General features: G+C 56.6%; 2 protein-coding genes across 3 annotated transcripts in view; one reads left to right on the forward strand and one right to left on the reverse strand.

Moving 5' to 3' along the window:
• Window positions 1–5380, reverse strand: part of CSDC2 (cold shock domain containing C2) — a 51207-nt gene extending 45827 nt beyond the window's left edge. Inside the window, exon 1 of the mRNA XM_089687724.1 lies at window positions 5233–5380. The gene's annotated coding sequence lies outside the window, so the exon portion shown is untranslated. The remainder of the gene's footprint in view (window positions 1–5232) is intronic.
• Window positions 3904–20258, forward strand: part of POLR3H (RNA polymerase III subunit H) — a 70783-nt gene continuing 54428 nt past the window's right edge. The window contains exon 1 of one of the 2 annotated variants that reach the window (XM_089687723.1): window positions 3904–4034. The gene's annotated coding sequence lies outside the window, so the exon portion shown is untranslated. Of the gene's footprint in view, window positions 4035–5837; window positions 5975–20258 lie in introns of those variants that run through there. The other variant, XM_089687722.1, reaches the window with a different exon arrangement.

Raw genomic sequence — 20258 nt, forward strand, 5'->3', positions numbered from 1 at the left:
AATAGAGCTTTCTTTTGGTGGTATTTAATCGCCACTGGGCGCTTTACTTTTTGCGCTATAAATAAAAAAAGTGCAAAAAATTTGAAAAAAAAAAGTTTTTGTTTCTATTATAAAATTTTTCAAACAGGTATTTTTTCTCCTTCACTGATGTGCGTTGATGAGGCAGCACTGATGGGCACTGATAGGCGGCACTGATGGGCACTGATAGGCAGCACTAAAGGGCACTGATAGGCAGCACTAATGAGGTGGCACGGATAGGCGGCACTGATAGACAGCACTAATGAGGTGTCACGGATAGGCGGCACTAATATGCAGCACTGATAGGCGGCACTGATAGGTGACACTGATGATGGGTACTGATAGACGGCACTGACTGGCATCACTGCTGGGCACTGACTGGCGGCACTGACTGGCACAACCCCTGGGCACTGACTGGTGGCACTGACTGGCAGCACTGCTGGGCTGCACTGGTGGGTGGCACTGGTGGGCAGCACTGGTGGGTGGGCACAGGTGGGTGGCACTGGTGGGCACAGGTGGGTGGGCACAGGTGGGTGGCACTGCTGGGCACAGGTAGGTGGCACTTCTGGGCACAGGTGTGTGACACTGCAGAGTGGCACAGGTGGGTGCACTGCTGGGCACAGGTGGGTGATCTGTTGGACACAGGTGGGCGGAGCTAGTGGGCGCACTGCTGGGCACAGGTGGGTGGCACTGCTGGGCACCGATCATCAGGACACTGATCATCAGTGCCCTGATGATCGGTGCCGATCCCCGCTCTGACAACTGCCGGTTCTCGGCAGTACTTTCCTCACGATCTGACAGCGTGAGGAAAGTGCAGCCGAGAATCGGCACTTGCATTTCTCTCTGATCAGTGTGTCATTGGACACCGCTGATCACGTGGTAAAAGGCTGCTGTGATTGGCCTTTTACCACATCACGTGATCAGCTGTGTCCGTAGGACACAGCAATCACGGAGATCGCCGGGTGCGCGCCCCAGGAGAGCGCGTTCTGGGAGGACGTCATATGACGTCCACCCAGAACTGGCCGGCCGCAGTGCAGCCGTCATTCGGCTATCTGCGGTCGGCTACTAGTTAAATGGAAAGTGTAAAGTATTAGGTTCCATACACTCTGGGCATTTTAATAACGCTGGTAGCAATTAGCCGCGTTTAGCCACATTTTTCCGCATTTGTGTTTCTAGCGATTTTTAGACAAGAAAAATAGATAAAATTTTGCTCAATAAGACACACAAAAATGCAAGTTTGCCGCATTTTACCACCTCTTTTTGCATTTACCAGCGTTAGAGCATTTTTTTTATAGCTAGAAAAACTCCTCTAGAAACCCTCTAGTTCTGGGGGTTTTTTTCCAGCCAAAAAATTGCCCCTGCCAAAAAACACTGATTAAAGCCTATGTGTGCATGAACACATAAGATAACATGCTGGGGAGTTTACTGGCTGTAGAAAAAAATGCCAAAAGCCCAAAAACAGCAGATGTAAAAATGTCCAGTGTGCATGAGGACTAAATGTTGTCATACAGAACCCTAAGTGGTGGTATGTAGGTGAACAGCAGGATGACTAAACTACATTTCTGCTGTGGCTGTGCGAATCACATGCGATATGCCGCACCGCATAATGTGAACCCAGGCTCGATGTCATGCAAACAGTAATCCCTAAGAACCAAACAGGTTTTAGCAATTCACAGATGGTTCTTATGATTGCTGTACAGTTTCATAATATTTATTTTTATTTATGTATGTATTTAACCACTTGCCCTCCAGATGATTTACCCCCCCCACCCCCCCGACCAGGCCATTTTTTGCGATACGGTGCTGCGATACTTTAACTGACAATTGCGTGGTCATGCAATGCTGCACCCAAATTAAATTTACATCCTCCTTTCCCACAAATAGTGCTTTCTTTCGGTGGTATTTGATCACCTGTGCGTTTTTTATTTTTTGCGCTATAAAAAAAAATACCAACAATTTTGAAAAAAAATATATTTTTTTACTTTTTGCTATTAAACATGTCCAGTTAAAACAATTTAGAAAAAAATTTTTGGCATAAATTTAGGCCAAAATGTATTCCGCTACATGTCTTTGCTAAAAAAAAAAATCCCAATACATGTATATTAATTGGTTTATGTGAAAGTTATAGTGTTTACTTTTTTTTTTTTACTAGTAACGGTGGTGATCAGCGACTTATAGAGGGACTATGGAGAACATTCTGACACTGGGGGGGAACTGACTTGGTGTCACTGACATCCTCAGTGATACCAATACAGCGATCAGTGCTAATAAAAAGCACTGACACTGTACTAATGGTACTGGGCAGGAAGGGGTTAACCTGTGGGGGCGATCAAAGGGTTAACTGTGTGCTGTTTTAATATGTGGGCTGTATGTGTGTTTCACTGTAAGCACACTGCTTTGTATGCATCTGCAGTGTGCAGGAGCTGACAGGGGAAAGATCTGTATTTACATACAGGTGTCTTCCCCGTCGGAAATCCTTGAAGATCGCCGGGTGCTAGTGGGGAATCACTGACCGGGATCCGATGATTGACAGCTGATCCGTGAATGGCAGTGCGGGTAGGGTGCATGCCCCCTACCCGGAGCGACAATATGTGTGTGTGTGCGTATGTGTATACTGTGTGTGTGTGTATGTGTGTGTGTATATGTATATGTGTGTATATATGTATATATATATATGTATGTGTATATATATATATATATATATATATATATGTATGTGTGTGATTTTGCGTACCCGTGCCACCCTGTAGCAGTATTTCTGCTATAGGGCGGAGTGGAAGCGGTTATTATAGGTATTCATTTAATGATGACCATTTAGGTAGTGAATATTGTATAATCACATCACTCCCTGCCCTCAAGAAGCTTACAATCAAATGTCCCTATCTCACACGCACACATAATAGGACCAATTTAGACAGGAGCTTATGAACCTACCAGCATGTCTTTGGAGTGTAGGAGGAAATTGGATTACCTAGAGAAAACCCACACAAGCACAGGGAGAGCATGCAAACACTATGCAGGTAGTGTTCAATTATGTTACTCCTTCATTTATTTTTAACCTGGACACAAACTGGTGATTCTGATTAAAATGTGCAGGTTTGCATGTAAATACCTATACACAGTTTTATTTAAAAATACCAATCTTTCAGAAGGTGTGTCAAGGAGAAGCCATCTCCTTAATGCATGCAAACTAGCCTACCCAGCCTGATCTGGATTCATCTGATCCTCCTTTCACTTGCAATATGTTGTGTAATACTGACTACATTACAATGGCATCAAAGCCCTTAGCTATTCTTACTGGATTAACCTTAATGTGCCTGTCAAGTGGCAAGAACATTTAAAATGGCTTCATGGCCACAATGGTTTCAATAATCTGCTGTAAATAGTGGTGCAGCCAGTGGGGTATCCCTGATCATCATGCAGAGGGATTCCCCAGATATATATCAAATACATCACGCGCCTTAATACAGCATAAGGTTGATGTGCTTTTCCTTTTAGCAGCCAGTATCCTATGTACACTGCAATGAAAGCTCCCATTTAACACCATATGCAGAGTGCATGTTCCCTTTTCTGTAGGTGACATTACACAATGCATTATGTACACAACACTACACACTTCTCTCCATACTGATGTACAAATCATCAAACAGCAGATTCTACTGAAACAAGCTTGATTCACTGGAACTAACAGATCAGACATTGGGGAGATTTACTAAAACTGGTGTAGCTGTGCATGGTAGCCAATCAGCTTCTAACTTCAGCTTGTTCAATTAAGGTTTGGCAATAAAACCTGGAAGCTGATTGGTTTCTATGCAGCTTCACCAGCTATGCACCAGATTTTGCGCTCTCCAGTTTTAGTAAATAATCCCCCTTGAAGGGTTTCATGCCTGTCAACTGATTTCTGCAAGCTTCCATGACAGCTCCTCTCAGTTTACTGAACTGTCCTGCCTGCCAACCCCAAGGAAGATGGATCTCCATCTGTATGCCCCTTTCCAGTTCTAGTCCTCATTTCAGGGGTGAGTCATTTGTTCTCCCATCCTCCTGTTTGCTGCTCCATGGCATGATGTGAGCTCAGCTCTGGAGACAAGATCCTCAGCATAGCCAATGCCAGCCATGTCACAAGTATTGTTAGCAGCACAAGGCTGCCTGCCCTGGTTATTAGGCTGGTCTCTGGGGGGCTTGATGCAAAAAAAGGATTTTGTGCAGATTATATGTAACGCCTTGTATTGGATTTCTTTGTGTCTCATTTTAGGAGCAGGTGCATGCTACAAATACAGAAAAGGAAAATATACAACACACCCAGTGTGTCAGCAACATTGTATTGGCTCCAGATTGTAGGATTGTGGGGAACAGAAGGCAAAGAAATCAATCCAGAAATTAAAAGGGAATATGACACCTACAGAAATCTCACATTATCAAAGATAATGAGAATCAGCCTGGGAAGTGCAGGATGAACACGGCACTGGGTGCCAGCCATAGCCTGGGAAGTGCAGGATGAACACGGCACTGGGTGCCAGCCATAGCCTGGGAAGTGCAGGATGAACACGGCACTGGGTGCCCGCCATAGCCTGGGAAGTGCAGGATGAACACGGCACTGGGTGCCAGCCATAGCCTGGGAAGTGCAGGATGAACACGACACTGATACTGGATGCCAGCCATAGTCTGGGAAGTGCAGGATGAACACGACACTGGATGCCAGCCATAGCCTGGGAAGTGCAGGATGAACACGACACTGGATGCCAGCCATAGCCTGGGAAGTGCAGGATGGACACGACACTGGATGCCAGCCATTACCTGGGAAGTGCAGGATGGACATGACACTGGATGCCAGCCATGACATGAGCAGTGCCTGGAGGCATACACCCATTGCTAGTGTCCATCTATGGAGGTATCTATGCTGTACCTAGGAATTGGCATTGGCACTACAGCTGAAAGCGCAATGGCTGCAATGCAATAAATATTGGTGGCAATGGCAGGTTACAATGTAACAATCACTGCTTAGATTGCTAGCTCACGTGTCCAGGGTGACATGCAGGATTGAAGCAAGCCCGAATGGATGCTAAGCGTCACATTTGCAGGTGTGCAATCAGCAGGCTGGAATGTAAGCGATGCCGGATTTTAGCCCCATGTATGCGATCGCATGATGTTGTGTTATAGCGGATAATACCCCCCCCCCCCAATAGATCAGTATATTGTATATATAAAGCCTCTCACCTCAGGTAGGGCTCGATCTCCCCCGGTCCGAACCTTCCTTGTTATTTTGTATCTAAATTCTGCTGCACACCCTCCAGGCTGACGTCTGTGACAGGGAAGGAGTGGTTGGTGTAGGGCTGTCCCATTAAAGTCACAGTGTGAATAGTAATGGGGAGGGATGCCGCGATCGCCTACGCTGGGCACACGCTTGTTAACCCCTTTGTGATCGGACAGCCCCCACTGACGCTAAGCAGCTGTTTTATATGACACAAATAATGGGATAAACACGACTGGTCACAATCGATGAGTGGAATGTCACAGGGGTTTATGGCGGTAGACACTGACCCTGATGTCTCACACTCGTCGGTTTATTTATAGAACAATCTCCTATATATAGGCCCCTAGGTCAGTAAATAGGTCATTTAACAGATACACGCTGCCAAGACATTTGCCTCTGTTTACATGGCTCAGGCTCATTGAACTACTGCGCATGAGTGAACAAGCCAAGGTTAGACTCTAGCACGCATGCCCAGTATCAGCACTGGGCGAAAACGTGAGTGACATTTCTCAGCGTTTTCGTAGTACGTTTACCCCGCCCTGTACGACTTTGATTGGATCGCTGAGAGGGCTTGAATGTTGCCTTGGTGACGTTAGCTGGGCGGAAGTGGTGTGAAGTGTGGGATGGTGTGGAGGTAACACGCGCAGGTTTGGGGAAGGAGTTTGTGGATGTGTCCGACTCGATCCCAGTCCCTGGCGGAGTCCGGTAAGGTTTCGTGTAGCAGTAGGTCATGTCTGGTTATGTTCTTCCCATGTTGTTCTTGTTTCCAAGGGACGTTCTGGGGTTTATATACTTTTCTATGGCGGGGAGGAAGTTTTGTGGTCAGAGCACACACTTTCATGTCATGACATCAGTATTAGAATAACAAAGACACCCGGTCATGCCAGGTGCTATTTGATGCATTAACTGTTTAGTCCAAAATCCAGTCTATCCTATTGGTATAGTTCACACCATTGCAATGCAAAAAGCACAGCATGCTGCATTTTCATGCACTGCAAATGTCCTCAAAATTCATGCAAACCAGGCTTTTTTGGTGCAGAACACCCCCCCACCCCCCTTCCGAATCATTTCTTGTCTCTACCTCTTATCCACCTCTGAGCACCGTCCCTTGGTTCCATTACCCACCTCCGAGCACCGTCCCTTGGTTCCACCACCCCTTACGCACCTCCGAGCACCGTCCCTTGGTTCCACCACCCCTTACGCACCTCCGAGCACCGTCCCTTGGTTCCACCACCCCTTGCGCACCTCCGAGCACCGTCCCTTGGTTCCACCACCCCTTACGCACCTCCGAGCACCGTCCCTTGGTTCCACCACCCCTTACGCACCTCCGAGCACCGTCCCTTGGTTCCACCACCCCTTACGCACCTCCGAGCACCGTCCCTTGGTTCCACCACCCCTTACGCACCTCCGAGCACCGTCCCTTGGTTCCACCACCCCTTACGCACCTCCGAGCACCGTCCCTTGGTTCCACCACCCACAATCCACCTCCGAGCACCGTCCCTTGGTTCCACCACCCACTATCCACCTCCGAGCACCGTCCTTTGGTTCCACCACCCACTATCCACCTCCGAGCACCGTCCCTTGGTTCCACCACCCACTATCCACCTCCGAGCACCGTCCCTTGGTTCCACCACCCACTATCCACCTCCGAGCACCGTCCCTTGGTTCCACCACCCACTATCCACCTCCGAGCACCGTCCCTTGGTTCCACCACCCACTATCCACCTCCGAGCACCGTCCCTTGGTTCCACCACCCACTATCCACCTCCGAGCACCGTCCCTTGGTTCCACCACCCACTATCCACCTCCGAGCACCGTCCCTTGGTTCCACCACCCACTATCCACCTCCGAGCACCGTCCCTTGGTTCCACCACCCACTATCCACCTCCGAGCACCGTCCCTTGGTTCCACCACCCACTATCCACCTCCGAGCACCGTCCCTTGGTTCCACCACCCACTATCCACCTCCGAGCACCGTCCCTTGGTTCCACCACCCACTATCCACCTCCGAGCACCGTCCCTTGGTTCCACCACCCAATATCCACCTCCGAGCACCGTCCCTTGGTTCCACCACCCACTATCCACCTCCGAGCACCGTCCCTTGGTTCCACCACCCACTATCCACCTCCGAGCACCGTCCCTTGGTTCCACCACCCACTATCCACCTCCGAGCACCGTCCCTTGGTTCCACCACCCACTATCCACCTCCGAGCACCGTCCCTTGGTTCCACCACCCACTATCCACCTCCGAGCACCGTCCCTTGGTTCCACCACCCACTATCCACCTCCGAGCACCGTCCCTTGGTTCCACCACCCACTATCCACCTCCGAGCACCGTCCCTTGGTTCCACCACCCACTATCCACCTCCGAGCACCGTCCCTTGGTTCCACCACCCACTATCCACCTCCGAGCACCGTCCCTTGGTTCCACCACCCACTATCCACCTCCGAGCACCGTCCCTTGGTTCCACCACCCACTATCCACCTCCGAGCACCGTCCCTTGGTTCCACCACCCACTATCCACCTCCGAGCACCGTCCCTTGGTTCCACCACCCACTATCCACCTCCGAGCACCGTCCCTTGGTTCCACCACCCACTATCCACCTCCGAGCACCGTCCCTTGGTTCCACCACCCACTATCCACCTCCGAGCACCGTCCCTTGGTTCCACCACCCACTATCCACCTCCGAGCACCGTCCCTTGGTTCCACCACCCACTATCCAACTCCGAGCACCGTCCTTTGGTTCCTCCACCCACTATCCACCTCCGAGCACCGTCCCTTGGTTCCACCACCCACTATCCACCTCCGAGCACCGTCCCTTGGTTCCACCACCCACTATCCACCTCCGAGCACCGTCCCTTGGTTCCACCACCCACTATCCACCTCCGAGCACCGTCCCTTGGTTCCACCACCCACTATCCACCTCCGAGCACCGTCCCTTGGTTCCACCACCCACTATCCACCTCCGTGTACCGTCCCTTGGTTCCACCACCCACTATCCACCTCCGAGCACCGTCCCTTGGTTCCACCACCCACTATCCACCTCCGAGCACCGTCCCTTGGTTCCACCACCCACTATCCACCTCCGTGTACCGTCCCTTGGTTCCACCACCCACTATCCACCTCCGTGTACCGTCCCGTGGTTCCACCACCCACTATCCACCTCCGTGTACCGTCCCTTGGTTCCACCACCCACTATCCACCTCCGTGTACCGTCCCTTGGTTCCACCACCCACTATCCACCTCCGTGTACCGTCCCTTGGTTCCACCACCCACCTCCGTGTACCGTCCCTTGGTTCCACTACCCACCTCCGAGCACCGTCCCTTGGTTCCACTACCCCTTACACACCTCCTAGCATCGTCCCTTGGTTCCACCACCTCGGAGCATCGTCCCTTGGTTCCACCACCTCGGAGCATCGTCCCTTGGTTCCACCACCTCGGAGCATCGTCCCTTGGTTCCACCACCTCGGAGCATCGTCCCTTGGTTCCACCACCTCGGAGCATCGTCCCTTGGTTCCACCACCTCGGAGCATCGTCCCTTGGTTCCACCACCTCGGAGCATCGTCCCTTGGTTCCACCACCTCGGAGCATCGTCCCTTGGTTCCACCACCTCGGAGCATCGTCCCTTGGTTCCACCACCTCGGAGCATCGTCCCTTGGTTCCACCACCTCGGAGCATCGTCCCTTGGTTCCACCACCTCGGAGCATCGTCCCTTGGTTCCACCACCTCGGAGCATCGTCCCTTGGTTCCACCACCTCGGAGCATCGTCCCTTGGTTCCACCACCTCGGAGCATCGTCCCTTGGTTCCACCACCTCGGAGCATCGTCCCTTGGTTCCACCACCTCGGAGCATCGTCCCTTGGTTCCACCACCTCGGAGCATCGTCCCTTGGTTCCACCACCTCGGAGCATCGTCCCTTGGTTCCACCACCTCGGAGCATCGTCCCTTGGTTCCACCACCTCGGAGCATCGTCCCTTGGTTCCACCACCTCGGAGCATCGTCCCTTGGTTCCACCACCTCGGAGCATCGTCCCTTGGTTCCACCACCCCGGAGCATCGTCCCTTGGTTCCACCACCCCCGAGCATCGTCCCTTGGTTCCACCACCCCCGAGCATCGTCCCTTGGTTCCACCACCCCCGAGCATCGTCCCTTGGTTCCACCACCCCCGAGCATCGTCCCTTGGTTCCACCACCCCCGAGCATCGTCCCTTGGTTCCATCACCGCTTACGCACCTCCGAGCACCGTCCCTTGGTTCCACCGCCCCCTATCCGCCTCCGAGCACCGTCCCTTGGTTCCACTACCCACCTCCGAGCACCGTCCCTTGGTTCCACTACCCACCTCCGAGCACCGTCCCTTGGTTCCACTACCCACCTCCGAGCACCGTCCCTTGGTTCCACTACCCACCTCCGAGCACCGTCCCTTGGTTCCACTACCCACCTCCGAGCACCGTCCCTTGGTTCCACTACCCACCTCCGAGCACCGTCCCTTGGTTCCACTACCCACCTCCGAGCACCGTCCCTTGGTTCCACTACCCACCTCCGAGCACCGTCCCTTGGTTCCACTACCCACCTCCGAGCACTGTCCCTTGGTTCCACCACCCCTTACGCACCTCCGAGCACCGTCCCTTGGTTCTACCACCCCCTATCCATCTCCGAGCATCGTCCCTTGGTTCCACCACCCCTTAATCACCTCCGAGCATCGTCCCTTGGTTGCACCACCCCCTATCCACCTCCGAGCATCGTCCCTTGGTTCCACCGCCCCTTACACACCTCCGAGCATCGTCCCTTGGTTCCACTACCCACCTCCGAGCATCGTCCCTTGGTTCCACTACCCACCTCCGAGCACCGTCCCTTGGTTCCACCACCCCTTACGCACCTCCGAGCACCGTCCCTTGGTTCCACCACCCACTATCCACCTCCGTGTACCGTCCCTTGGTTCCACCACCCACTATCCACCTCCGTGTACCGTCCCTTGGTTCCACCACCCCCTATCCACCTCCGAGCATCGTCCCTTGGTTCCACCACCCCCTAATCACCTCCGAGCATCGTCCCTTGGTTCCACCACCCCCTAATCACCTCCGAGCATCGACCCTTGGTTCCACCACCCCCTAATCACCTCCGAGCATCGTCCCTTGGTTCCACCACCCCCTATCCACCTCCGAGCATCGTCCCTTGGTTCCACCACCCCTTACCCACCTCCGAGCATCGACCCTTGGTTCCACTACCCACCTCCGAGCACCGTCCCTTGGTTCCACCACCCACTATCCACCTCCGTGTACCGTCCCTTGGTTCCACCACCCCCTATCCACCTCCGAGCATCGTCCCTTGGTTCCACCACCTCCGAGCATCTTCCCTTGGTTCCACCGCCCCCTATCCACCTCCGAGCATCGTCCCTTGGTTCCACCGCCCCCTATCCACCTCCGAGCATCGTCCCTTGGTTCCACCGCCCCCTATCCACCTCCGAGCATCGTCCCTTGGCTCCACCGCACCTTACACACCTCCGAGCATCGTCCCTTGGTTCCACTACCCACCTCCGAGCATCGTCCCTTGGTTCCACTACCCACCTCCGAGCATCGTCCCTTGGTTCCACTACCCACCTCCGAGCATCGTCCCTTGGTTCCACTACCCACCTCCGAGCATCGTCCCTTGGTTCCACTACCCACCTCCGAGCATCGTCCCTTGGTTCCACTACCCACCTCCGAGCATCGTCCCTTGGTTCCACTACCCACCTCCGAGCATCGTCCCTTGGTTCCACTACCCACCTCCGAGCATCGTCCCTTGGTTCCACTACCCACCTCCGAGCACTGTCCCTTGGTTCCACCACCCCTTACGCACCTCCGAGCACCGTCCCTTGGTTCCGCCACCCACTATCCACCTCCGAGCACCGTCCCTTGGTTCCGCCACCCCTTACACACCTCCGAGCACCGTCCCTTGGTTCCACCACCCCTTACACACCTCCGAGCACCGTCCCTTGGTTCCACCACCCCTTACACACCTCCGAGCACCGTCCCTTGGTTCCACCACCCCATACCCACCTTCGAGCACCGACCCTTGGTTCCACCACCCCATACCCACCTTCGAGCACCGACCCTTGGTTCCACCACCCCATACCCACCTCCGAGCACCGTCCCTTGGTTCCACCACCCCCTTGCCGCCTCCGAGCACCGTTCCTTGGTTCCCCTATCCGCCTCCGAGCACCGTTCCTTGGTTCCCCTATCCGCCTCCGAGCACCGTTCCTTGGTTCCCCTATCCGCCTCCGAGCACCGTCGGTTGGTTCCTACCCCCCCCGGGCACCGTCGGTTGGTTCCTACCCCCCCCGGGCACCGTCGGTTGGTTCCTACCCCCCCCGGGCACCGTCGGTTGGTTCCTACCCCCCCCGGGCACCGTCGGTTGGTTCCTACCCCCCCCGGGCACCGTCGGTTGGTTCCTACCCCCCCCGGGCACCGTCGGTTGGTTCCTACCCCCCCCGGGCACCGTCGGTTGGTTCCTACCCCCCCCGGGCACCGTCGGTTGGTTCCTACCCCCCCCCGGGCACCGTCGGTTGGTTCCTACCCCCCCCGGGCACCGTCGGTTGGTTCCTACCCCCCCCGGGCACCGTCGGTTGGTTCCTACCCCCCCCGGGCACCGTCGGTTGGTTCCTACCCCCCCCGGGCACCGTCGGTTGGTTCCTACCCCCCCCGGGCACCGTCGGTTGGTTCCTACCCCCCCCGGGCACCGTCGGTTGGTTCCTACCCCCCCCGGGCACCGTCGGTTGGTTCCTACCCCCCCCGGGCACCGTCGGTTGGTTCCTACCCCCCCCGGGCACCGTCGGTTGGTTCCTACCCCCCCCGGGCACCGTCGGTTGGTTCCTACCCCCCCCGGGCACCGTCGGTTGGTTCCTACCCCCCCCGGGCACCGTCGGTTGGTTCCTACCCCCCCCGGGCACCGTCGGTTGGTTCCTACCCCCCCCGGGCACCGTCGGTTGGTTCCTACCCCCCCCGGGCACCGTCGGTTGGTTCCTACCCCCCCCGGGCACCGTCGGTTGGTTCCTACCCCCCCCGGGCACCGTCGGTTGGTTCCTACCCCCCCCGGGCACCGTCGGTTGGTTCCTACCCCCCCCGGGCACCGTCGGTTGGTTCCTACCCCCCCCGGGCACCGTCGGTTGGTTCCTACCCCCCCCGGGCACCGTCGGTTGGTTCCTACCCCCCCCGGGCACCGTCGGTTGGTTCCTACCCCCCCCGGGCACCGTCGGTTGGTTCCTACCCCCCCCGGGCACCGTCGGTTGGTTCCTACCCCCCCCGGGCACCGTCGGTTGGTTCCTACCCCCCCCGGGCACCGTCGGTTGGTTCCTACCCCCCCCGGGCACCGTCGGTTGGTTCCTACCCCCCCCGGGCACCGTCGGTTGGTTCCTACCCCCCCCGGGCACCGTCGGTTGGTTCCTACCCCCCCCGGGCACCGTCGGTTGGTTCCTACCCCCCCCGGGCACCGTCGGTTGGTTCCTACCCCCCCCGGGCACCGTCGGTTGGTTCCTACCCCCCCCGGGCACCGTCGGTTGGTTCCTACCCCCCCCGGGCACCGTCGGTTGGTTCCTACCCCCCTCGGGCACCGTCGGTTGGTTCCTACCCCCCCCGGGCACCGTCGGTTGGTTCCTACCCCCCCCGGGCACCGTCGGTTGGTTCCTACCCCCCCCCGGGCACCGTCGGTTGGTTCCTACCCCCCCCGGGCACCGTCGGTTGGTTCCTACCCCCCCCGGGCACCGTCGGTTGGTTCCTACCCCCCCCGGGCACCGTCGGTTGGTTCCTACCCCCCCCGGGCACCGTCGGTTGGTTCCTACCCCCCCCGGGCACCGTCGGTTGGTTCCTACCCCCCCCGGGCACCGTCGGTTGGTTCCTACCCCCCCCGGGCACCGTCGGTTGGTTCCTACCCCCCCCGGGCACCGTCGGTTGGTTCCTACCCCCCCCCGGGCACCGTCGGTTGGTTCCTACCCCCCCCCGGGCACCGTCGGTTGGTTCCTACCCCCCCCGGGCACCGTCGGTTGGTTCCTACCCCCCCCGGGCACCGTCGGTTGGTTCCTACCCCCCCCCGGGCACCGTCGGTTGGTTCCTACCCCCCCCCGGGCACCGTCGGTTGGTTCCTACCCCCCCCGGGCACCGTCGGTTGGTTCCTACCCCCCCCGGGCACCGTCGGTTGGTTCCTACCCCCCCCGGGCACCGTCGGTTGGTTCCTACCCCCCCCGGGCACCGTCGGTTGGTTCCTACCCCCCCCGGGCACCGTCGGTTGGTTCCTACCCCCCCCGGGCACCGTCGGTTGGTTCCTACCCCCCCCGGGCACCGTCGGTTGGTTCCTACCCCCCCCGGGCACCGTCGGTTGGTTCCTACCCCCCCCGGGCACCGTCGGTTGGTTCCTACCCCCCCCGGGCACCGTCGGTTGGTTCCTACCCCCCCCGGGCACCGTCGGTTGGTTCCTACCCCCCCCGGGCACCGTCGGTTGGTTCCTACCCCCCCCGGGCACCGTCGGTTGGTTCCTACCCCCCCCGGGCACCGTCGGTTGGTTCCTACCCCCCCCGGGCACCGTCGGTTGGTTCCTACCCCCCCCGGGCACCGTCGGTTGGTTCCTACCCCCCCCGGGCACCGTCGGTTGGTTCCTACCCCCCCCGGGCACCGTCGGTTGGTTCCTACCCCCCCCGGGCACCGTCGGTTGGTTCCTACCCCCCCCGGGCACCGTCGGTTGGTTCCTACCCCCCCCGGGCACCGTCGGTTGGTTCCTACCCCCCCCGGGCACCGTCGGTTGGTTCCTACCCCCCCCGGGCACCGTCGGTTGGTTCCTACCCCCCCCGGGCACCGTCGGTTGGTTCCTACCCCCCCCGGGCACCGTCGGTTGGTTCCTACCCCCCCCGGGCACCGTCGGTTGGTTCCTACCCCCCCCGGGCACCGTCGGTTGGTTCCTACCCCCCCCGGGCACCGTCGGTTGGTTCCTACCCCCCCCGGGCACCGTCGGTTGGTTCCTACCCCCCCCGGGCACCGTCGGTTGGTTCCTACCCCCCCCGGGCACCGTCGGTTGGTTCCTACCCCCCCCGGGCACCGTCGGTTGGTTCCTACCCCCCCCGGGCACCGTCGGTTGGTTCCTACCCCCCCCGGGCACCGTCGGCTGGTTCCTACCCCCCCCGGGCACCGTCGGCTGGTTCCTACCCCCCCCGGGCACCGTCGGCTGGTTCCTACCCCCCCCGGGCACCGTCGGCTGGTTCCTACCCCCCCCGGGCACCGTCGGCTGGTTCCTACCCCCCCCGGGCACCGTCGGCTGGTTCCTACCCCCCCCGGGCACCGTCGGCTGGTTCCTACCCCCCCCGGGCACCGTCGGCTGGTTCCTACCCCCCCCGGGCACCGTCGGCTGGTTCCTACCCCCCCCGGGCACCGTCGGCTGGTTCCTACCCCCCCCGGGCACCGTCGGCTGGTTCCTACCCCCCCCGGGCACCGTCGGCTGGTTCCTACCCCCCCCGGGCACCGTCGGCTGGTTCCTACCCCCCCCGGGCACCGTCGGCTGGTTCCTACCCCCCCCGGGCACCGTCGGCTGGTTCCTACCCCCCCCGGGCACCGTCGGCTGGTTCCTACCCCCCCCGGGCACCGTCGGCTGGTTCCTACCCCCCCCGGGCACCGTCGGCTGGTTCCTACCCCCCCCGGGCACCGTCGGCTGGTTCCTACCCCCCCCGGGCACCGTCGGCTGGTTCCTACCCCCCCCGGGCACCGTCGGCTGGTTCCTACCCCCCCCGGGCACCGTCGGCTGGTTCCTACCCCCCCCGGGCACCGTCGGCTGGTTCCTACCCCCCCCGGGCACCGTCGGCTGGTTCCTACCCCCCCCGGGCACCGTCGGCTGGTTCCTACCCCCCCCGGGCACCGTCGGCTGGTTCCTACCCCCCCCGGGCACCGTCGGCTGGTTCCTACCCCCCCCGGGCACCGTCGGCTGGTTCCTACCCCCCCCGGGCACCGTCGGCTGGTTCCTACCCCCCCCGGGCACCGTCGGCTGGTTCCTACCCCCCCCGGGCACCGTCGGCTGGTTCCTACCCCCCCCGGGCACCGTCGGCTGGTTCCTACCCCCCCCGGGCACCGTCGGCTGGTTCCTACCCCCCCCGGGCACCGTCGGCTGGTTCCTACCCCCCCCGGGCACCGTCGGCTGGTTCCTACCCCCCCCGGGCACCGTCGGCTGGTTCCTACCCCCCCCGGGCACCGTCGGCTGGTTCCTACCCCCCCCGGGCACCGTCGGCTGGTTCCTACCCCCCCCGGGCACCGTCGGCTGGTTCCTACCCCCCCCGGGCACCGTCGGTTGGTTCCTACCCCCCCCGGGCGCCGTCGGCTGGTTCCTACCCCCCCCGGGCGCCGTCGGTTGGTTCCTACCCCCCCCGGGCGCCGTCGGTTGGTTCCTACCCCCCCCCGGGCGCCGTCGGTTGGTTCCTACCCCCCCCCGGGCGCCGTCGGTTGGTTCCTACCCCCCCCCGGGCGCCGTCGGTTGGTTCCTACCCCCCCCCCGGGCGCCGTCGGTTGGTTCCTACCCCCCCCCCGGGCGCCGTCGGTTGGTTCCTACCCCCCCCCCGGGCGCCGTCGGTTGGTTCCTACCCCCCCCCCGGGCGCCGTCGGCTGGACCCCCCCCCCCCGAGCGCCGTCGGCTGGACCCCCCCCCCGAGCGCCGTCGGCTGGACCCCCCCCCGAGCGCCGTCGGTTGGACCCCCCCCCCCCCGAGCGCCGTCGGTTGGACCCCCCCCCCCCGAGCGCCGTCGGTTGGACCCCCCCCCCGAGCGCCGTCGGTTGGACCCCCCCCCCCGAGCGCCGTCGGTTGGACCCCCCCCCCCCGAGCACCGTCGGTTGGACCCCCCCCCCGAGCACCGTCGGTTGGACCCCCCCCCCCGAGCACCGTCGGTTGGACCCCCCCCCCCCCCGAGCACCGTCGGTTGGACCCCCCCCCCCCGAGCACCGTCGGTTGGTTCCACCCCCCCCCCGAGCACCGTCGGTTGGTTCCACCCCCCCCCCGAGCACCGTCGGTTGGTTCCACCCCCCTGAGCATCGTCAGTTCCACCACCCCCTAGCCGTCTCCGAGCACAGTCCCTTGGTTCCCCTACACACCTCCGAGCACCGTCCCTAGGTTCCACCACCCCTACACGCCTCCGAGCACCGTGGGTTGGTTCCACCACCCCTGAGCACCGTGGGTTGGTTCCACCACCCCTGAGCACCGTGGGTTGGTTCCACCACCCCTGAGCACCGTGGGTTGGTTCCACCACCCCCAAACTGTTTGTCCCCAAGATTTACACCCGGAAGACCATGATCTTGTGTTAAGTCCCTACCTGCCGGCTGAGTCAGGGTCTGTCTAGGTTCAGCCTCTCCCAGGCACTGTCCCGCATCTTGGGTTGCTAAATGCACCAAGGTGGGGAGCCCCTTCTGGTGGTCTTTTGGGGCTGAGGAGTTCTCTAATCAGAGATTTCAGAACCTCATGTGCTCCACCTGAGCTGGTGTCTGGATGCTGCAGTCCATGCTGCATGTGTTCCCAAGCACACCGGAGCAGAATCGTGGTACTGGAGTTAGTGCTGCCTTTTTTCTTTTCTCCCACAGGTTAGTGCTATCCCTTTTTGTTTTCCTCCTTTGCCTCTACCTTCATTAGGTTTTGTCATTTTTCCTTTCTGAGAGTGATTGGGGGGATTCTTTTGTCAGTTTTTTTCCTTTCACCTGTGACATTCCCTGTGACCAGCATACGTGCACGATCCAGTTAGGGGTTTGTGGCTCTTTCCGGTCTCATGGCTGGCTATGACGTCTGTGCATACCCCGTGCAGAGGGCCTCTTGAGGCGACCATCTTTGTTAAGGTATGTCCAGGCTCACGCATATGTAAGGTGGCTCTGCACTGGAAACATCTTTTGTTGTATTAAAAGAGGTATAGACTTCAGAGAGAGAGATATCATTCTACCCCTGTTCAAATCATTAGTAATGCCTCATCTGGAATATACAGTTCAGTTTTGGGCACCAATTCACAAAAAACATTGGGGAGCTGGAGAAAGTAGAGAGAAGGGCAACTAAACTGATAAGAGGCATGGAGGAGATCAGCTATGAGGAATGATTAGAGGAACTGAATTTATTCTCTCTTGAGAAGAGGAGATTAAGGGGGATATGATCAACATGTATAACTACATCAGTGGTTCATATAGTGAACTCGGTGTAGAGCTATTCACCCTGAAGTCATCACAGAGGACAAGGGGGCACGCTTTATGTCTGGAGGAAAATAATGTAATCTCCAAACACGTAAAGGTTTCTTCACAGTGAGTGTATGAAAATGTGGAATAGATTCCCTCAAGAGTTGGTTCTGGCCAGCTCAGTGGATTGTTATAAAAAAGGCCTGGATTCTTTCTTAGATACACAGAATATAACTGGATACTATAATTTTATAGGTAAAGTTGATACAGGGAATGTCCAATTGCCTCTCGGGTGATCAGGAAGGGATTTTTTTTCCCTGTAGGAGCAAATTGTATCATGCTTTGCTAGGTTTTTTTGCCATCAACTGTGAGTATAGGATTATAACTTCTTTTTTTTTTTTTTATGGTGGAACTGGATGGATTTTTGTCTTTTTTCAGCCAGACTAACTATGTAACTATAGTTCTCTTCATGTACCAAAGCTTCCAACTTCCCTGTTTTTGCTTTGCAGACTTCTGGCATTGTTGAACAAACACTTTAATTCATCAGCACCTTTATGCACATGTATTTTGCATATTTTTTATTTTCATATAAATGGTACCAATTCCAATGGCTGTTTGTAACATGGGATCATGTGATCATCTTTAGTGCTTTGAGCTGCTTATGTGACAATTTATCAGTAGCGCTCACTTTGTTCTATATCAATTTGTCTTCTTATCACCTGCCATAGCCCTCCCCCCATCTTTCCCCATAAAACCTACCAATAAGGACTGACCCCTGTCTGATATGTCTGCCCCATTATAATCTAATTCTCCCTCCCCCCTGATCCTAGTTTATATACTCCTCCAGCTATCCCATAAACCTATCCCCCAGCACAGCAGACCCCCTTCCATTTAGGTGCAAACCATCTCTAGCATATAGGTTGCTCAACCCTGATTGTTGCTGTGCAGGTGGGTGGTTCTCTAATTTGGCTCCTGATTGCCTTCTAACATTAAGTTTCATACAGCGGCATACATTCTTGGAATGTCGTATGCTCTTTATTAGTCATGACTAAAAGTTACACGTACATCCCTACACTAAGCAATATTCCAAGAGCTGTTGGTGGTTAGTCTGGTCTTCCTCTTCATAGGCGGTCAAGGCTCAGGTGAGCTTTCTCGGCTAGTTTTAACCACTTTACATTCCAGGACTCAAGTCCATTTTACCAGAATGAGAAACTTCTTGAGCAGATGGAAGAGTGTGCAAAGGCACCTTTCTGAAGAAAGAATAACCATGGTCCTTTTTGTTTCTTTCATCCCCCTGCAGGAGTTTTGTTGAGGCTAGTGCGGTCGGGGCCAGTGTGGTTGATTGGGCTCACAGATGGTAAAGCCCATTTTTGGGATCGAAGGGTGCCTTCTATGGTAAAGCTTGAATACTTTTGGTGGTTCAGACATCACCCTATAGAATTGTTCTTCTTCAGAGGTGGATATCCTCTTTCAGTACATCAATATTATCAAAAAAATCTTTACAATTCCACACTATGGTGTATAAAATTATTTAAAATAAAAAGATTAAAGAATAAATAATTCAATCTACATGAGCAGCCACCACAATATTGCAAGTAACGATACACATAAAAAAATATACAGAAGTGCTGCGCTTCAAAAAATTTTAACTTAGAAGTCCAATCCACAAAAAAGAAGCTATATAGAATAAGCCTCTCTTCACTGGAGTTTGTGCTGCTATAGATGTCTCAAAATGGCCCGGAGAAGATGGGGGGGGGGGGGGGGGGGAAATCCATCATCAAACACTCTGCCTCTTACCAGATCATGTTGACCCCCAGTTATGGATGGGTCAAAAAGCGCTGTATGAATTCCAAAAGGCAAGCCATAGACCTGGACACTCTTTGGTTCCAAACTTTCACATCAGAAGGTGGGCTAGTAGGTGAACCTACAAAGGAATTATCCTCATCGAGTGTCCAGGTCTACGGCTTGCCTTTTGGAATTTATACAGCGCTTTTTGTCCCATCCATAACTGGGGGTCAACATGATCTGGTAAGAGGCAGAGTATTTGATGGTGATGGTGGACTTTTTTCTATCTTCTCCTGGCCGTTTTGAGACATCTATAGCAGCACTGAGATTCCAGTGAAGAGGGGCTTATTCTATATATCTTAATTTTTGTGGATTGGACTTCTAAGTTAAATTTTTTTGAAGCGCTGCACTTCTGTGTAATACATCAATACTATACAACTGCAAAGGGCATTGATTCTAATTCCTCTTTACAAACCTTTTATTCTCTTCGGTGTCTGTACGAACAAGACTGAAGACTCATTTGGTGTTGAGTTTAAAGAAACTGCGTTTCGGTGAGGCATGGACAATTCCAGTTCACATACCTTCATTCATGACTCTCCACCTCACAGATGACATTTTACTGGAGGTCCTAATCCCTGTTTAATCCCTCTGAGGAAACAGTAGATTACCATCATTACTTGGATGGTAATCTACTGTTGGCCCAGAGCCCATATCACCTACTAGTTCAAAAGGGTATTCATCTGGCAAGCCTGAGACGTTTTGGCTGGATAGGAGGTGTCAAGACAATGGGAGCAGACCCATCTAGTCATCGGATGCACAGTTCAGTGCTCGAACAAGTGCTTTTCTGCTCCTTCTCAGAATAGGCCAAGTAGCAGGGAGCATTTTAGGAATGTCGTGTCTGCCAGGTTTGTCAAGCTTCCCAATGCAGGGGTTTCTTGGAAACAATGCCTTGCATCCGTATGCTACCCTGGGCACACTGGATTCTCTGGACGTTCTAAAAAATTTCCTTTCTTGCAATTCAGAAGGCGGCACTTGAGCGATTCATAGAGCTTCTCCTCA

This window comes from Staurois parvus, unplaced genomic scaffold (genome assembly GCF_062004578.1).
Source record: "Staurois parvus isolate SC_StPar_1 unplaced genomic scaffold, SC_StPar_1.0 ptg000436l, whole genome shotgun sequence".
Lineage (NCBI taxonomy): Eukaryota > Metazoa > Chordata > Amphibia > Anura > Ranidae > Staurois > Staurois parvus.